Below are 18,658 nucleotides of genomic sequence, written 5' to 3'. Positions count from 1 at the left end.
GTACTGTTTTACCCTCGTTTTTTAAGTCATTTATGTGCTGCATATATTTTATATATCATTGCTTATGTATTGAGCATAGTCACTCACGTCCAGTATTTTTTGTATGTCTAGACACCCCATATCGACGGGGCAGCTGTAGGTGCAGGATTAAGCACCAGGAGCTTGGAGTAGACAGTGACCAGTTAAGACAGCAGGACTAGCTGTAGGTTTTTGCCCTTTAGGCTTATTAATTCGATTAGGTTGTATAATCAATTTTTTTTAACCGATTGTATTCTGCCGGTCTGTTTTTATTTAAGTCTTCCGCAGCGATTTATTTTAAATGCATGCTTAATTATGCTCTAACTCTGATTAAGTAGTGGATCTGGGTTGGGTTGGTACATTTATTGGTATCAGAGCATGCATGCAAGAGACTTGAGATATAGTACTGAGACTTTGGATTATCCTTGTAGGATTGGTGAGACCTAACAAAGGATGATTTTGTTTTTCATTGCCGAGATTTGTGGCAGAAGTCTTTACTATAAGGAATGCAACAGTGATGAGAACAACAATAGTAGCATATCAATAAATAGGTTGACTGCTGTGGGCGGTTCATCATTCGATGCATTGAGATGATGATCGAAGAACATATGGATTCCAGCCAGGAAAGTTTGGAAGAGAAAAATGAGTATATCACGTCAGATACCTCTGAGGCCTTTTGGAACGAATGGTGTGTAATAACCCATGTGGTTCCAGTCCGAAGAGATTCTCCACTCGTAGTTGGAGAGATTGTCATAAAGACATTCACCAGGGAATGCCTCAAGTGGCTAAGGTATGACTGGTTTCGAAGGTAAGGTCTTTAAACTCATGCAGAACATGGTTTTGTCGGTATGCATGTATCGATGCTTTTGGTAGGCACACGGGAAACTTCATGTTCAAAAGCATGATATGAATACAAGAAGAACGCTGATGGTATATCGTGAGCAGAAGAGGTCGACTGACAGGCACTAATGCAGAGCATAGCTGGTTAGCAAGCTCACGTTATTTCTCCAGAAGTCATGGCAGGACGAGATGCCGAGAGATATTGGGCAAGATTACCCTTGCATTGATGCACGTGTCGATTAGAAGAAGCTTCAAGCTCAAAGAAACGAAGACTAGTACGATGATTTTAAATATTGTATTGTTGTACTTGTAAACAGTATTTCAGTTGTAATGAATCATCATACTTTGGTTGTATCATTTCAAGTTAATGGTTGTACATTTTCATTGTATCTTGAATACTGTGTGTATTACATGAGATTGTAATAAAGAAATTGTACATAACTTGAAGTAATGATACATGTATTATTTATCCAGCAATTATGAATGATTGGAAGTGATTTTTCTAGGAGTGGCATTGTTTTGGTTGATTAGTGTTCAACTATTGTAGCTCATGTGTTTTGAATAAGACAGCTGTAACTGTTTGACTTGTGGTTAGTCTAGGTGTTTTTCTAGGATTGACCTAGTTAGTCAGCAGGCTGAGTTAGTGCCAGTGATGAGGTGATTCATCTGGAGGCATGGAAATATTGTTCGGTTTGGGACATGAGTTTTGTTCTAGGTTGTTTCCTTAGAACAGTAGTATGTTAACCTTCGTAGGTTGAGACTTCGTGATGATGAGTTTTCATCAGGAATGCCAGGTCGAGAGTATGCCAAGAGTTGTGGACTATGACCATGACTAGACGTGATGGGACGCGACCCTATGCCAATGCTACTCTGGGAGTCTTTGTACTTCAGAGGTTACCTGAGAGCCTTTGTGCTTCAGGGGATGGCGGTGGGGAGGCTACTCAGTCTAGAGTTTTGGTAACAGTCACGACGAGGTATGACCTTGGATTAGATGCCTAGTTTGGTATCATGATTTAGATATCGTATGTCTTTTTTCAGGGATATTGGTTTGGTTTCTGCCGTGAGGATCAGTCATTGGAGGGATTTCTTTGACGAGCGTGTACTCTAAGCAGATAGTTTTAGTCTATGGGATACTGCTAGATGGATCGATCTAGTAGGTAGACGGATATCTACTAGGGATGACTAGGAATATCATCAGAGTTGCGATTAGGTTTTCCTGGTGATAGGAGTTATCCAAGATACTGGATGGGATGCTGTTTCGAGACTTCGACTCGAATAGGAGAACTACTACATGATGATTGACTTCATCAGTAATGGATTATATCAGACGCTAAGGATTGTACAGGACTATTTGAGATGTGAGGGACGCTTGACTTATTCCAGTGTACACTTGATAGTGATTCAAAGTGGACATCGTGGTGGGCTACCTCAGTCTTGAATTGTTGCACAGTATTAGCAAGGGATATAATCAGGAGCATGTCCGAAGACTTTGGGAATTGATAAGTGCATTTTGTGCACTTAATTTGTATTGATATTATTGGATAATTGTTTGGTTTCGAGCGGAATTACATGGAATTTGTTGTTGTTTGTGTTGGATGCTAGGAAATAAAGTAAATGTTGAATTTATGTTGGATAGAGTCAAAGGAGTCAAGGTAGAGGCAAAACGAGTGAAGACGGTTCAAGATTTTAAAGGAAAAATGAATAAGGACCCGAGCAGCATGCACGCCCGCGCCTACTGAAGCATTTTTAGAGTGTTGAGGCAGAAAGTTATGCGTGCTTGCGCCAGACATTACGCGCGCCCACGCGTGTTCAAGAATTTTGGAGTTTTATGACAGAGTGTTATGCGCGGCCGCGTGACTTATGAGGCGCGTCCGCGCATCGCGAAATTTCTGACGAAGTGTTTCTGTAATTTTGGAAACTTTGAGATATCTTTGGGTTGATTTTGGACGATTTTTGGGGAGTATAAAAGGGAGTTTTTCAGAATTAATAAGGGTTACATGGCCTCCACACACACAAAAGATTAGAGAAAAGATTTCTGGGAGATTTTGAGAGTTGATCGTGATTATTTCTGAGGAATTCTGGAGCTTTATTTGTAGAACGGAGATGGAGATCGAGATTCCGGACAAGGCATCACATCGATGGATTTGTTTTCTTTCTTTTATTTATTAAATTCTGAATTGATGTTTGGATTTTTGAATATGATTTGGTTTATTCAGAATTTTATTATGAACTAAAATTTTAAAGTCTAGAGGTCAGATGGAACCTGGTGTAGACACTTTCATGAATTTTTGATTTTATTGAATTGAGTTTCTTCTAGATTAATTGTTTTTCTAGATTTGATTGTCTTTTCAATTACTTGATCAATAATTGATTTGTTATATTTATTTGGAATCTAGCACTCGGGAGAGGGGATTTTGAATATGATCAATAGAAATAACACTGTTAATTATTTATACAACTCGGGAGAGTGTATAATTTTAACAGAGCTTTTTAGAAAAACATTTTTTTGCATAGATAACTGCAAGTAGATTCTTAATAGGTATATTTGAATTGAATTGTAGTTGATAAATATTATTTTTTGCTCGGGAGAGGGAAATAATACACTTAAGTGTTCTTGGCTATTAATTGAATGTAATTCATGAAGATAAATTAATTATGATTGATTGTTGTTGAAACCAGGTGAAATCTAAACCTCTAGACCATTTTTCCTCTGATTGATAAATCTCTGAATTTTGTGTGCGTGCTATCAAATCCTCTGTTTATTAACATTTTCTGCAAACCACTTGATCAGTGATTTTCTAGATAAAATTAAGACTATTTTAATTTACAAGAACTAAATATTTTTATTTTTCTCTCTGTGGGAACGATACTTGATTTATCACTATATTAAAACTTGACACTCGTACGCTTGCGAGCATTTTTAACAAAAAGTTTTTGGCGTCGTTGATGGGGAGTAATTTTTTGATTTTGTTTAGTCTTGTTACCAATTAGTCTAAGTTTTAATTTAGAGTTTTTTTATTTTTAAGTTATTAATTGATCTCTTTTTGTTCGTTATTGCAGTTCATGCGAAGATCTCAAAGTGCAAATTCTCTACTGTTTGATCCGGAGATCGAGAGAACTGCACGTGCTTTGAGAAGAACGAGAAGAGAAGAAGTTAATAGAATGGCTGAAGAGAATCAAGCTCCCTTGGTGCCAATTAGAGAGCACTTCAGGCCAGTAATCCAGGCTCACTACTCTGGAATAGCTCGTGGAACTATCAATGCTAACAATTTTGAGCTAAAGCCTGCATTGATCAACATGGTTCAGCAGAACCAGTTTAATGGGAGTGCAACAGCTGATCCTCACCTATACCTGCGCACTTTCCTGGAGATAACTGACACCATAAAATTTAATGGTGTTTCTGAAGATATTATACGCTTACGGTTATTTCCTTTTTATCTCAGGGACCAAGCCAGAAATTGGCTACAATCACTGCCACTAGGGAGCATTACTACATTGGAGGAGATGGCAGAAAAATTTCTTGCAAATTTTTTTTCACCTGCCAAGTCCACCCAGTTGAAAATTGAAATCAGTACCCTCAGGCAGATGGACGCTGAACAGCTCTACGAGGCATGGAAAAGGTATAAAGAGTTACTTAGACGTTGTCCTAACCATAAATTTGCCGATTGGGAGAAAATCGAGTTGTTCTATAATGGTCTGAACGCACCTACTCGATTGTCGGTGGATTCTGCTTTTGGAGGCACCATTTTTGCAAAAGACCCTGCTCGGGCCTAAGATATGCTGGAACAGAGCGGGGGTAGCCCCAAATGGGGGCCCGCTAGGAATGCCCACGCATTTTGATACTTTAACGCTGGGGGTTACCCTCTGGAACTTCTTTCTCGTGGATCTATGCTTTCGATGATGATCAATAGTTTTAAATGGCCATCTGAGTGTATGGGAGTCAAGAAGCCTGTTGGAGTGTATGCTGTGGATCCTCTCACATCTATTACTGCCCAATTATCTGCACTGACTACACAGGTGGCCGCATTGAATAAAGTGAATGTTGCAGAATCAGCAGGTGTGCCGGGTGCTATGGACGAATCTCATCATCCTGAACAAGTGCATTACATGAATCAAAGAGGTTATGGAGGCTATAGAGGTAATCCTATTCCAAATACTTATCACCTAGGTTTGAGGAATCATGAAAATTTTTCTTATGCTAACAATAATAATGTGTTGAATCCTCTGGGGTTCATTACAAATAAGGGTGAGGGTAAGTCATATTTGGAGGATGTTGTTAGTACCTTCGTGCAGGAATCGAATAAGACGATGGCGAGGACTAGGAATGGCAATGGCTCGGGTATGGGTAGGATATCGTGCCTCAATCCCCATACCAATTTATTAAATTTGTAGTGACCCTACCCGGATCCACTACCTAATCAGAGTTATAGTTAAAGCGCACACAATAAAAGCTTAAAGCGTAAAGTGCGGATATTTAAAATAAAACAAATCCAATCGGCAGAATACAACCGACACTATCATAAGTGTATAAATACTGTTATACAACCAAATCGAAGGTTCAGGGTAAATAACCCTACCCTCTACAACCTCGTACTCCCCAAGCTCAATCCTGCTGACAGCCGCCTGGACCGTCCAGCCTCAAACCTGTCCCGCCACAAGGTACACAATACCCAAACACAGGGGCATGAGATAGAACGCTCAATACGAAGCAATGATATAAATACAAATATGCGCATACAAATGATTTAAAACTCAAGTGAAAATACTTGCTCATGGCGCCAAGAATATACAGTACCGGCTAGAGAGCGACTCCGCGGGGTACTCGTATACTCCATATCAGGGTTGAGCCAACCCCATCCTGACCCGAATCCAAAACAGGATACAAGCCCCATATGGAAACTGTCATACCTGACTCGAGTCCAAAATGAGATCATAGTTCCCTATGGAGACTGTCAATGACTCACATCTCTCCGGATGCAGCCACACGTAAAATCATGTATGTGCTAAGACGGTAAAACATGCTAAAACATGATAAAACATATAGCACATACTCATGCAACATATAAGAAAATATGTCATGCCGGCTATCTCGGTCAGTACTTACGTACCTCTAACACTGCTGGTCAAACCTAGCTCTGCTGGTCTAGACTCCAAGCCTACTAGTCCAGTCTACTAGCTACTACAATGCAAATATCCATGCATCAACAATCAAGCTCTAAAAGCCTTAACTAAGCTATTGCATACTCCTAAATATTTTTAGGATAACAAAGCTATACCTGCGTCCGTCGTTAGCCCTTTGCTGTAGATAGCTTCAAAACTAGGCCGTAGCTCCGCGACGACGTCTAGATCACTAAGCCACTTTCGGATTCCCTGTAGGATTCCTAGATCTCCCTAGATATGAGTTAGAAGGCTTAGGAATCGAGAGAGAAGAGAGGAAATTGGTGCAAGAAAATAAATTCTAGGACCCTTTATTTATAGGCAACATTCGGAGCCTCCGAACCCGGTTCGGACCGTCCGAACTCGATCGGATCCTCCGATCGCACCTTTGGAGCATCCGATCGCTCAATATTACGTCAGCCATGATGTCACCTTGCTGATGTAAGAGATGACATGTGCCCTGGTCCAGATCAGAGCTTCCGATCTTGCCGACGGAGCGTCCGATCCACTTCGGAGCCTCCGATCCTGAGTTCGGATCCTCCGAACCCGTTCGGAGCCTCCTGACTTGGTTCGGAGCTTCCGAACCATCCGAGCCCTTGGGACCTTCCCGGCTATTTTCGAGTGTCCTGAATCTATTTCTGAAGTCCGTTACCCCAACATGAACTTTCTTAATCATGTTTTACTTAATCTAAACATGATCACGTGATTAATTACTCATTTATCACTAATTAGAAATGCGGGTTACTACATTCTCCCCCACTTAAGAAATTTCGTCCTCAAAATTTAAATATTAGAGGAAAACATAAATAGCCAACCAAACGTTCTTTATTACAACTGAACCAGTACAAACTCGATATAAAGAAGTACAAAATCTCAAAATAACTCGGGGTGCTCGGCTAACATCCGGCTCTCCAACTCCCAAGTAGCTTCCTCTGTCCCTCTGCGTTGCCACTATACCATAACCAATGGTATGCGATTGTTACGAATTACCTTGTCCTTCTTGTCAAGAATCCGTAGGGGTTTCTCCACATACGATAGATCTCGATCTACCTTTACCTCGGTCGGATGCAAAATATGCGACTCGTCCGCCACATACTGCCTCAACAAGGACACATGGAACACATCGTGGATCTCCGAAAGATCGGGTGGCAAGGACAGACGATAAGCAACATCCCCAACCTTCTCGAGAATCTCGAAAGGACCAATAAATCTAGGTGTTAGCTTACCCTTGCGACCAAACCTCATCACCTTCCGGAAAGGTGACACACGCAAGAAAACGCATTCCCCTACCTCAAAATGAAGTGGCCTGCGGTGAGTGTTCGCATAGCTAGCCTGTCGATCCTGGGCTGCCTTAACCCTGCGTCGGATCAATTCTGCTAAATCAATCATCTGCTGAATCATCTGAGGACCCTCAACCTGACGCTCGCCAACCTCGTCCCAAAAAAAGGTGTACGACAACGGCGTCCATAAAGAGCCTCAAATGGTGCCATGCCAATGCTGCGATGGAAACTATTGTTGTAGGTGAACTCCACCAATGGTAAGTGATCATGCCACGCTGGACCAAATCCATCACCGCCGCACGAAGCATATCCTCTAAAGTGCAAATAGTACGCTCCGACTGTCCGTCTGTCTCTGGATGATAGGCCGTGCTCAAGATCAAAGTAGTACCAAGGGCTCGCTGGAAACTACCCCAAAATCTCGAGGTGAATCTCGGATCTCTATCGCTGACAATGCTCAACGGAATCCCATGGAATCGAACAATCTCCCGCACATACAATTGCTCCATCCTATCAAAGGTGTAATCGCGGTTATAGGGAAGAAAATGCGCTGACTTCGACAACCGATCCCCGACAACCCAAATAGAATCACAATTCCTGGAAGACATAGGCAAGTGGGTGACAAAGTCCATCGTTACATGCTCCCACTTCCATTCAGGAATCTCTAAGCTGTGAAGTAACCCTCCGGGTCATCTAAACTCTACCTTGACCTGCTGACATACAAGGCATCGGGATACGAACTGATAAACGCTGCGCTTCATCCCTTTCCACCAAAATCGAGTACGAAGATCCTTGTACATCTTCATGCTGCCTGGATGTACAGAGAATCGACTGCGGTGAGCTTGCGATAAGATCTCATCCTTCAAAGTAGAATCCTCAAGTACCACAACTCGACAAGAAAGACACAATAGACCGTCTCCTTGCAGATGAAAACCAGAAGTATTATCACCCTCAGCCAGCTGGGCCAACTTCTGAGTCTTCAGATCAGAATTCTGAGCTTCTCGGATTTGTCTGTATAGCGCTGGCTCTGCAAGAACAGAAGAGACACGAATCCCTTGTTGTTCTTTCTTATGACGGAACGTGAATCCCAAAGAACAACACTCCTCCATTGCCTTCGAAACCGAAATGGTACGAAGGGAACTCACATAAACTTTGCGACTAAGCGCATCAGCAACGGAATTTGAAGAGCCTGGATGGTACTTGATCTCACAATCGTAATCTTTCAATAGATCCATCCAACGACGCTGCCGCATGTTAAACTCAGCCTGAGTGAACAGATACTTCAAACTCTTATGATCGGTGAAGATCTCGAATCATTCTCCGTACAAATAGTGACGCCATATCTTAAGAGCAAAGACAATGGCTGCAAGCTCTAAATCATGTACGAGATAGTTCTCCTCGTGAGTCTTCAGCTGTCTGGAAGCATAAGCGATCACGTGGCCATTCTGAGTCAACACACACCCCAAACCATGGAGAGAAGCATCAGTGAAGACTACAAAACCACCTGATCCAGACGGTAAGGCAAGAACTGGAGCTGTCGTCAGACAACGTCTCAACTCACAAAAACTGTCTTCACAAGCATCAGACCAAACAAAAGAAATGTCTTTCTTTGTCAACTGAGTCAAGGGCTTAGCTATCTGAGAGAAATTCTCCACAAAACGACGATAGTATCCTGCTAAACCAAGGAAACTACGAATCTCAGAAGCTGTAGTCGGTCGTGACCAATTCAAAATAGCCTCTGTCTTGCTACGATCAACAGATACGCCATCCTGAGAAATGACATGACCAAGGAACACAACTCGGTCAATCCAGAAGTCACACTTACTCAGCTTCGCGTACAACTGTCTTTCCCTCAAGACTTGCAGTACAGTATAGAGGTGGTATGCATGCTCATCCATGCTGCGAGAATACACCAAAATGTCATCGATGAACACCACCACGAACTTATCCAGAAAGTCGCGGAAAAATCTGTTCATCAGATCCATAAAAACAGCTGGAGCATTCGTCAAACCAAACGGCATCACTAGAAACTCATAGTGTCCATACCGCGTACGAAATGCTGTCTTAGGAACGTCCGCTTGTCGAACTCGCAACTGATGATACCCAGACCGAAGATCAATCTTCGAATAGATAGAAGTACCCTGCAACTGATCAAAGAGATAATCTATTCGCGGAAGAGGATACTTATTCTTCACTGTCGCTTGATTCAATTGGCGGTAATCGATACACAATCTCATTGAACCATCCTTCTTCTTGACAAACAGTATTGGGCTCCCCATGGCGAAATGCTAGGTCGAATATAACCCTTATCAAGATCTTGCAATTGCTTCTGCAGCTCTTTCATTTCTAACGGTGCCAATCGGTAAGGAGTTCTTGAAATCGGTGTAGTCCCTGGCACTAACTCAATGCCAAACTCAATCTCCCTTACTGGTGGCAAACCTGGAATCTCCTCCGGAAACACATCTGGAAAGTCACGAACCACTGGTATCTCTTGGATATCTGGCTTTCCTAAGGATGCGTCAATGACGTAGATAAGGTAGCCTTCCCCGCCAGACTCTAAAGCACGCCGGGCCTTCAGAGCTGAAACCACTGGCATCGGGGGTCGTGCTCCCTCACCATAGAAATACCATGACTCGTCATCCTCTGGACGAAACTGAACAAACCTCTGATAGAAATCCACTATCGCTCGGTAGGTAGTCAATATATCTATCCCAATGATGCAACCAAAATCCTCCATCGCTAGAATCATCTGGTTAGCACTAAGCTGATGTCCCTCGAAATCCAAAACACAACCCACAACTAGACGCTTGGCTAAAACCTCGCTCCCCATAGGAGTAGAAACCACTAGCAACACGTCTAAAGGAATAAACGGCAATCTATGCTTTTTAGCAAAACGTGCTGAGACAAAAGAATGAGATGCACCGGTATCAATTAAAATATATGCAGGAAAACCACATAAACTACAGATACCTGCAATCATCCGATCGCTGTCCGCCTCTGCCTGCTCCTGGTTAAGCGCAAAGACTTGTCCCTGGGCACGTGATCTCAAAGAAGAATGACCCCAAGAAGGAGTCTGAGTAGGTTGTCTCTGAGACTGCTGCGGATGCTGGCGCTGCTACGAATACTGCTGCTGGAAAGGTGGCTGCTAGTACTGAGGTGGCTGAACAGATGCCTGAGAACCTCCGGAACCACTCGCTGTTCCAACCAGCATAGGACAATATCTCTTCATGTGACCCTCCTGGCCACACTGGAAACATGCAGTGGCCGATCGACCACACTGCCCTGGCGGATGTCTGCGTCGGCACTGAGGACACCGGTTCGGTCCCTGTCCACCAAAACGATGCACTCCACCAGATCCAGAGGAAGAAGAAGAAGTACCTCCTGGCTTCTTGAAGGACTGTCCTCTCGGACCCAAAGGACTAGAGCTCGCTGGCCTGGAAGAAGAAGAGTAAAGTCCCCTGTTCCGCCGAATACTATCCTCGGCCTGGAGACAACGGTCCACCAAATTCTCGTAAGTCCCATCGCCGCCCACAGCAACCATACAATGAATGTCAGGGTTCAAACCCTGAAGGAAATGATCAAACTTCGCCATAGAGCTATCAGCAATATGAGGACAAAAGGGTAGCAGATCAAAGAACTTCTGCTGGTACTCCTCGATCGTCATCGTCCCCTGTCGCAAACTCAAAAACTCACTGGCTTTCGCCTGGCGAAGAGCTGGAGGAAAATAAAATCTCTGATAAGCAGTACGGAACTCCACCCAAGTAGCTGCACCTCTAGCTGCTATGAACGGTGCGGAAGTAGATCTCCACCACTTCCTCGCTCTGCCCTCAAGCATAAAGGCAAGAATCTCCATCCTATCCTCAGCCGTGCAACGGAACTCCTGGAAGCAATGCTCCATCCTCTCCATCCAATCCTCCGCCTCTTCGGCTGTCTCACCACCCGTCAAAGGCCTCGGGCTACTTCCTTAAATCTACGCATGCTCACTCGCCTGCGCTCCTCGGGCTGTCCCCGAAGTCTACGATCGTCCGGATCGCCCCAACGACCGCCGTCTACGCTACCGTGACTCTCGTCGTAATCTGTCATCTGTTACATAAGAACAGATAATTACTTAATCCGCTTTACGATATTCCCAGTGTAATGCGTCGCTCTGATACCAAAAATTTAGTGACCCTACCCGGATCCACTACCTAATCAGAGTTATAGTAAAAGCGCACGCAATAAAAGCTTAAAGCGTAAAGTGCGGATATTTAAAATACAACAAATCCAATCGGCAGAATACAACCGACACTATCATAAGTATATAAATACTGTTATACAACCAAATCGAAGGTTCAGGGTAAATAACTCCCTACCCTCTACAACCTCGCACTCCCCAAGCTCAATCCTGCTGAGAGCCGCCTGGACCGTCTAGCCTCAAACCTGCCCCGCCACAAGGTACACAATATCCAAACACAGGGGCGTGAGCTAGAATGCTCAATACGAAGCAATGATATAAATACAAATATGCGCATACAGATTATTTAAAACTCAAGTGAAAATACTTGCTCATGGCGCCGAGAATATACAGTATCGGCTAGAGAGCGACTCCGCGGGGTACTCGTACACTCCATATGTAGCGACCCGACCAGGATCCACTACCTAATCAGAGTTAAGAGTATAATTAAGCATGCATTAAATAAAATCGCTGCGGAAGACTTAAATACAAGCAGACCGGCAGAATACAACCGGCTAACAAACTCGATTTATACAACCCAATCGAATTACTTAGATAAAAACCTACAGCTAAATACTGCTGTCTTCAAGGTCGCTGGCTCCTCCAGGCTCCTGGTGCTCAATCCTGCACCTACACCTGCCCCGTCGAATAGGGTATCCAGATACACAGAAAATACTGGACGTGAGCTCTAAGCTCAATACGAAAGCACGGATAAACATACAAATATGATGCATGCAAATGACAGGGTATTCATATCTGGGATAACTATATAAAACTTCTCAGACTGGCGCCTGGAATATAAGCTCGTCACATCGGGGTAGCTAACCACTGTGTGCGACCAATCATTCCCGAATCTCGGATGCGGACCACGGAGTCCTTCAAGTATCAGTACCTAAGGGTACTCGATATCAAACGTCCTAACAGGGCTGAGCAACCCTAACTGGCTCATCTCGAAAGATATACAGACGTACGGGCACAAGATGATATGCACATGCCGCATAACTATAATAACATGCAAACACATAAATGCAACATATAAGCATGCATATCTGCTAGCAATCTCAGTCAGTACTTACGTACCTTTCTAAGGCAGTTCTAGTAGTCCCACTCTAGGTTCCAAGACTATCATCAAATCTACAATGCAAATACCCATGCATCATTCAATAAGCTCTAAAAGCCTTAACTAAGCTATTGCATACTCCTAAATATTTTAAGGAGACCATAGCTATACCTGCGTTCGTCGTTAGCCCACTGATGGCGACTATCCCGCAACTCGGGCACTCCCCTGCTGCGAATCCACAGACTCGAACACGGCTCTACAACACGAGCACTGCTCTGCTACTATGTCAGACACTGTCTCACTATACTAAAACAAATACCCTACTCCAACTCTAAAATAAGAGTACCCAAAGCCCGAAAATAGGACCACGAGGGCGAAGGAGAGAATTCGGAATTGACAAGAAATGAATGCCTCGGACCTTATATTTATAGGCATCGATCGGAACCTCCGATCCTCGATCTAAACTTCCGATCTTTGATCGGAACGTCCGATCCTGCCATCGGAGCTTCCGAACATCCTTATCCGCCACATGTCAAAATCTCACTGGTTGACTTCGGATAGGGGTGATCGGAGCTTTTGATCCTGTTCGGAGCTTCCAATCAAGCACACGTCATGGATGACGTGATTCGATCGGAGCTTCCGATCGTTCATCGGAGCTTCCGATCACCTTTGGAGCATTCGATCCTAACTTCGGAGCTTCCGATCTGTCTGACCCTCCGGACCATTCCTGATCATTTTGGGTCTATTTCCGGGCTCCGTTAATCCATTTAGAAGTCTCCTTAATCACGTTTTACAAAATATAATATGATCACACGATAATTACTCATTATCGTTAATTCTGGATATGGGCCACTACATTCCCACCACCTTAAAAGGATTTCGTCCTCGAAATCTAAGGTAAATCTCGGGACTATAGTATAAACCATTCGTCCAATTCATTAGTAGTTCCGGTTCAAAACATCTGGTCAAATAACCTTCGACAATACCAAACCTCGCTAAACCTGCAAGGTCTGTTCATTCACTGAACCACATCAGAACATAAACTCGATTTATAATTCGCACTAATTTCAAACTCGCACGCTTTTAACAATCACTCTGAAAATCACTGCCTTCTTATCAGCAATCCTGCGAGAATCGAGTAACGCTGCTGACTATCGCCAGTTATCCATCGATAACCACAACAACACGGCACATTCGGTTCAAATTGCCGACTGTATCAGCCACACTGCCTACAAATCTTAGCGATGACACTCCTGCTAAGATCGTAACTAGCCATCAGCTATTCTCTAGACATGCACGAACTCCATCACTGCACATGATAAAACCAGATACAACACATTGTATTTCACTGGTCTAACGGTAACATCGCATCCCTTGACGTTATCGCAAAGTTCTAAAACAAATTGATCTAGATTTGACTTTCGGTCAAACCCTAGATATCCCTTTTTCAAGAACTCGTGTGGGTTACTTTTTATCACGAAGGATAAAATATTTCTTCCCAAAACAGTACCTTATGCGAATAAAAATGGCAAATACCGGCCACCAGCTCACAGAGCAATCGCACCACTGCACACGAATCTAACCATCTGAAACCCTCAGACTGATTGCAATAAACCTTGATCTGAATCTCGCTATCGTAAATAGCATATACTCGATCGCATTAGTCATCCTTCCATGGATAACAACAAAATTCTGACAATTCCTGGCGTCATAGTACGTACTTTCAGTACTCACTTTTCTCAATGAATGTTTCCCAAAGAGTACCAACTAAGTAAACAGATGACAAAATCTCTGCTTATTAACCCCAGTTGCTACAAAATCCTTGTACACAATTTCTTGTTTTAATGTACCCTTCGAGGTCGTCGCCTCGAAATTCACTATCATCCTGCTGAAACTCCCAGATGGACCAACACCATCCTCAGCAGTAGTCTATATCAGATGCTTACTTCTATCTCGAAACTAGAAATAGTATCGATCAAAATGATTTCGGTTAATCCTGTTCCAGATAACCAAATTCTTGGCTCCCTAGCGGGGATAACCAAACGGATTCAACTAGATCCCGCACAAAATCTATCAATACTAGCGGCAATCCCGCTATATCAACCTCTCAATGACACAGCATATTAGAACGCACTGGGATATCAGTGAAAATAATCCTTCCAGACTCAGAAACACAAGTCTCAGCTGTTGTTTCATCCCATGAAACAACTAATTCAAACCTTCTAATGTTCATTGAAATCCATAAGCACTTGTCGAATCGCCTCTCAAGAACAAATATCGAGAAATCTGCTGGAAGCATCCCAAGCAAAACACTTTTACTAACAGTCTTCAAAATTCGTCCACTGACAAACCTGGGATGATCACTGAATCATATTTTCGCAAATTGAATAATTAATTTCTAACACCAAGCAATGATTAGATCAAAATCCGTCACTGGTAGCCAAAGAAACGTTACCAACAACTACGATCACAAGAGCCAACTAATGACCACTTTCGTGATCCGCCGAATCCAAAAGTCTCAATTCCCGCATTCCTGGAGATCCCTTAGCGACTAAAGAATTTCATAAATGCACTTGAATCGTTATATCAAGGCATACCATACTTAAAGTACCATTCCCAGTACTTCTTGATTCACTATATCTCATCTGTACCGATTGGAATAATCTGATCAATCAAATCGATATACTGTAGCTCTCGCCATGCCTGACGATATCAACCCTAATCAGACAATCACTGATCAATGAAACTCTCATGGCTCGATCAATATCGATGATCTCACTGCCACACGTCCGCATATCCCAAATACTTGGAATCAAAAGAATCACAGCTGATTCAACCACTCATCTTTGACAGAGTCAGACAATAGTTACAAGTAGTCACTAGTGCTAAACCTGCACCAGTCTAGACATACTATCGCTCTCTATCTTCATCCAAGATGATCATAAGGACTTGTTCAATCCAAGCCGCAATACAAGTCCGAAAAGATTTCAACTATCGTTGAACATGCTCCTGATAACTATATCTCTTGCTAAGACTGCAACAAATCGAGACTGAGGTTACTTGCCACGGTGTCCCACCTGAAATCACCACCAAGTGTACACTGGCATAAATCACGCTATCCTCACGCCTCAAATAGTCATGTACAATCCTTAGCATCGGATATAATCTATCACTGAAGGAAACCATCAATGCTGAAAACTACTCATCCCCGAGTCAAATGTTTCAGGAATTTCACAAACCCATCTCCTGGATAACCCTTGTCACAAGAGTATCCAAATACCGACTAGATCCACTAGTCTAGCAGTATCCAATAGACTAAAACTGTCTGCTCAGAGTACGCACTCGTCAAGGAAAAATCCCTCCAAGACTGCTCCTTATGACAAAAACTGCAAACCAATATCTCTGACGGCAGTCAGACGATATCTAGACCGCCGATACCTAACCAGGCATCCAATCCAATGTCATACCCCGTCGTGGCTGTTACCAAAACTCTAGACTAAGTAGCCTTCCCACCGCCAAATCTTGAAGCACGAAGGCTTCCAGGCATTCTCCGAAGTACGAAAGACTCCCAGAGTAACACTGGCATAGGGTCGCGCTCCATCATGTCTAGTCATGGTCATAGTCCACAACTCTTGGCATATACTCGACTTGGTATCCCGATGAAATCCCATCATCACGAAGTCTCAACCTATGAAGGTCAATCAGACTACTGTCCTAAGGAAACAACTTAGAACAAAAACTCAAAATTCCAAACAAGATCAAAATTCCCATGCCCCCAGATGAATCACCTCATCACTGGCACTAACCAAGTCGAACGACTAATTAGGTCAATCCTAGGAAAATACCTAGACTAACCCCACGTCTATCCGTTACCGCTGGCTTACTCAAAATCCATGAGCTATCCTAGTTGATTACCAATCAACTAATTCCAAGCCAAACTTTATAAAATTACTTGCAATAAATCACGAATTGCTGAATAAGTAACACATGTATCATTACTTCAAATTATGTACAATTTCCTTTATTACAATCCCATGTAATACATACAGTATTCAAAATACAACAAAATGTACATCCAATAACTTGAACTGATACAGCCAAATTCTGATGATTCATTACAACTGAAATACTGTTTACAACTACAACAATACAATATTTAAAATCATCGAACTTGTCTTCGTCCCTTGAGCATGAAGCTTCCCATCGACACACGCATCGATACAAGCATACTCCCGTCCAAGTCTTTCTACATGTCCTCCCGCGAATAACTCCGGAGAAATGGCACGTGATAGCTAACCAGCTATGCTCTGCGTCAGTGCATGTCGGTCGACTTCTTTTGCTCGCGATCTACCATCAGCGTTCTTCTTGTATCCAAATCATGCTTTTGAACATGAAGTTTCCCGTATGCTTACCAAAAGCATCGATACAAGCATACCGGCAAAACCATGTTCTGCACGAGTTTACAGACCTTATGCTCGAAACCTGTCATGCCTTAGGCACTCAAGGTATTCCTTGGTAAAGGTCTATCTGACAATCTCTCCAACTACGAGTGGAGAATCTTCAAGGACTGGAACCACATGTATTATTATACACCATTTGTTCCAAAAAGCCCTCAGAGATATCTGACGCGATATACCCGATCTTTTCTTCCAGTCTTCCCTGGCTGGAATCCATATGTTCTTTGATCAACATCCCAATGCATCGAATGATGAACCGTCCACAGCAGTCAGTCTGTCTATCGATATACTACTACTGGTGTTCTCATCACTGTTGCATTCCTTATAGTAAAAACTTCTGCCGCAAACCTTGGCAATGAAGAACCAAATCTTCTTTCGCTAGGCCTCAATAAATCCTACAAGGATAATCAAGAAGTCTTATTATCAATTTCCTAAGTCCCTTGCATGCAGCTCTGATACCATAAATGTAGCGACCCGACCCGGATCCACTACCTAATCAGAGTTAAGAGCATAATTAAGCATGCATTAAATAAAATCGCTGCGGAAGACTTAAATACAAGCAGACCGGTAGAATACAACCGGCTAACAAACTCGATTTATACAACCCAATCGAATTACTTAGATAAAAACCTACAGCTAAAAACTGCTGTCTTCAAGGTCGCTGGCTCCTCCAGGCTCCTGGTGCTCAATCCTGCACCTACACTTGCCCCATCGAATAGGGTATCCAGATACACAGAAAATACTGAACGTGAGCTCTAAGCTCAATACGAAAGCACGGATAAACATACAAATATGATGCATGCAAATGACAGGGTATCCATATCTGGGATAACTGTATACAACTTCTCAGACTGGCGCCTGGAATATAAGCTCGTCACATCGGGGTAGCTAACCACTGTGTGCGACCACTCATTCCCGAATCTCGAATGTGGACCACGGAGTCCTTCAAGTATCAGTACGTAAGGGTACTCGATATCAAACGTCCTAACAGGGCTGAGCAACCCTAACTGGTTCATCTCGAAAAATATACAGACGTACGGGCATAAGATGATATGCACATGCCGCATAACAATAATAACATGCAAACACATAAATGCAACATATAAGCATGCATATCCGCTGGCAATCTCAGTCAGTACTTACGTACCTTTCTAAGGCAGTCCTAGTAGTCCCACTCTAGGTTCCAAGCCTATAATCAAGTCTACAATGCAAATACCCATGCATCATTCAATAAGCTCTAAAAGCCTTAACTAAGCTATTGCATACTCCTAAATAATTTAAGGAGACCAAGCTATACCTGCGTCCGTTGTCAGCCCACTGATGGCGACTATCCCGCAACTAGGGCACTCCCCTGCTGCGAATCCACAGCCTCGAACACGGCTCTACAACACGAGCACTACTCTGCTACTATGTCAGACACTGTCTGACTATACTAAAACAAATACCCTACTCCAACTCCAAAATAAGAGTACGCAAAGCCCTAAAATAGGACCATGAGGGCGAAGGAGAGAATTCGAAATTGACAAGAAATGAATGCCTCGGACCTTATATTTATAGGCATCGATCGGAACCTCCGATCCTTGATCAGAACTTCCGATCCTTGATCGGAACGTCCGATCCTTCCATCGGAGCTTCC

This window comes from Henckelia pumila, chromosome 2 (assembly GCF_033568475.1).
Source record: "Henckelia pumila isolate YLH828 chromosome 2, ASM3356847v2, whole genome shotgun sequence".
Lineage (NCBI taxonomy): Eukaryota > Viridiplantae > Streptophyta > Magnoliopsida > Lamiales > Gesneriaceae > Henckelia > Henckelia pumila.
This window is presented reverse-complemented; position numbering follows the sequence as displayed.